Source organism: Natrix helvetica (genome assembly GCF_964273705.1).
Source record: "Natrix helvetica genome assembly, chromosome: 3".
NCBI classification, from domain to species: Eukaryota; Metazoa; Chordata; class Lepidosauria; order Squamata; family Natricidae; genus Natrix; species Natrix helvetica.
In genome coordinates, this window is record NC_138549.1 from 145539750 (window position 1) to 145542307 (window position 2558).

Here is a 2558-nt window from a genome sequence, read left to right on the forward strand (position 1 = left end):
ATCTATTCTCTGCCTCCCGAGTCCCAGCTGATCAGGAGGAAATTGAGATTTTACAGTATCCTTCCCCTGCAACGCCCACCAAGCCACGCCCACAGAACCAATAGTAAAAAAAATGACTCCTACCACTGAGTTGAACATGACCTAATAATTGAACAAGAATTCAAGAATCAGATCAATTTAATTGGAATCTCTTTAAGATCTTGCAAAGGTAAATATGCTGTATTTAAATGTACTATTTACTATTTACCATCCACAAGAGTAAAATTTGGAAAATAATCAAATTTATGGTCATACTTTGAAGTAAAAGACCATGACACACTGGTAAATAATTTGCTTAGTAAACAGATCAGAAGCAATGTATTCACTGACATGCTATCAACCATGGTTTATAAACTTTAGTATGTGGTTTTCACTACATGCTACATCTATACAAACCACATTTAACCGTGTCTTCGGGTATGTAGGGATATTTCTATATCCACTACTATGACAGTCAATATTTACACACATACACACACCTATAAAGGGCCATATGATTCTTGACATTTAATATGATTGATAAAATTTGAATGATCATTAAGAGAATAAAGATTTCTTGTAGATCATATTGCTACACGGCTTTGTACAAGTGGACAGCAACACTTGTCGTTCTATGTTGTGGAAAATGTACATTAACAGAGCACCACACATGTGATAAATAACCGTTTATTCAACAATTGTTGGGTCCCAACTTTACAAAAATGAACCCTAAAAAATGGAAAATCAAGTATTTGTACAAAGGTCAAGGGCTACAGGGTAGGAAATCCTGGGGGAAACTAGATCTTATATGTATATGGGGCATATTTTAGGGGCTGGAACAGGGCTGGGAAGAGCTTTATTCCAAAGATGGAACACTGAGGTAATCAGGCAAGTGACCCTGATTGAGGATGGAATTTGTGGTTTCTTACCTTGTTGTGTTTTCTTTATTAGAGCTGCCATCAGGCTGTATTGTGAGCTGGTTTCTAGGCTTTGGTTTAAATGGGATTGCAGGGGATTTTGTCCAGGGGCAAGGAGAATCAATTTGGGTCTGATGGGATTAGGCAAAAATAGAAGCTGGGTTTAGCCCCATCATATCTGCAAGACAGAGTGGGAATGACTGCAACCTTCATTTTGTTTATGAAGCACTTTTCTAATAATTCTCATGTATTTTTTATTATATATATTTTAAAGATACATATAAGCCTTGAGTTATGATGGCAATTGGGACTGAAATTCCCATCAATAAGTGATTCAGTCATAATGGCACGTGACTGCATCGCTAAGTAAATCACTGCAGTCCCCATGCCATTGTTAAGTGAGGATCATGGACCATTAAGCAAGCATTTCATTGCAACTTCCTGAAAGGGTTCCAAAAACCAAAGTCAGTGGGGAAGCTGGCAGGTAGGTTACAAGTCCCAGGTGACTTGCAAGCGAGCTGGCAGACAGATGTGGCTACTGCCAACTAGGTGGAATAAGGTGCCAGCAGGCAAGTGTAGTGTGAGCATAGCAGGACTTGGGGTGGCTACTACTGGGTGGGGGAGGGTATATGTGGGTATATAAGTGGCAGGGTACACAAGTGGCAAAGCAAATAACAGATAAACCAAACGTTGTTATTTTCAGTGGTCACTGAAATCAATATTTTTCTGACCAGTTCAGATTAGATTTGTTTTGAAAACAGCCACTGAAATGACTTGCAATTCTGTAACTTGACCTGAAAACCTCACCTGCCTCGGTTCACACGTTAAACTATAATGAGATGGTTCCTTAGTGCAAAGTACTTACAGTTCCCACCATACACAAACCACCATGCACAAGCCATCCTTAATGTTGGTTTGAATGAAACCAATTCATTCAACTAATGTGTGAATGAAGCTAATTGTGGTTTAGTCAATAAATCATGGTCAAGCAACCTATACATTTATATACATCCACTTTTAAGGGAGCAAAATGATACAGAAAAGAATTGCTACCATTCAATAGTAGCTTGAATTTTGCAGCCCTAGTTCAGTGTAGAGAGCACCAGTTTGGTTTAGTGCAGTGTTTCTCAATCTTGGCAACTTGAAGAGTTGCCAAGATTGAGAAACACTGGTCTAGTGGTTAAGGCACCAGACCTGAAAACTGTAAATGTTAGTTTTGACCTTAAGCATGAAAGCTGGCTGGGTGACTTTGAGTCAGTCACTTTCTCTTTCTCTCCAACTCACCTCACGAGGTTGTTGTGGTGAAAATAGGAGGAAGAAGGAATATTAAATATGTTCTCCCCTGGAATTACTTGTAAAATAATAATTTATTTATATAAATAAATATGGATTGATATAATGCCAGAATCAAGCCAAGACAGTGTTTTATGCCTCTTGTTGGGGAACATTTTTCTTAGAAAGCGTAAAGAGCTATAGATTTGCAAACAAGTAAGCCAGGAGGATTAATATAAATTCTAAATTGTAATTAATATTCTTAATTGCTGCTGGTTCGCGCTAAAGGCGGGGACGGATAAAACATTTCCCCCCCTCCTCTCGCGATCGCAGAATCTCACAAGCTCCCCC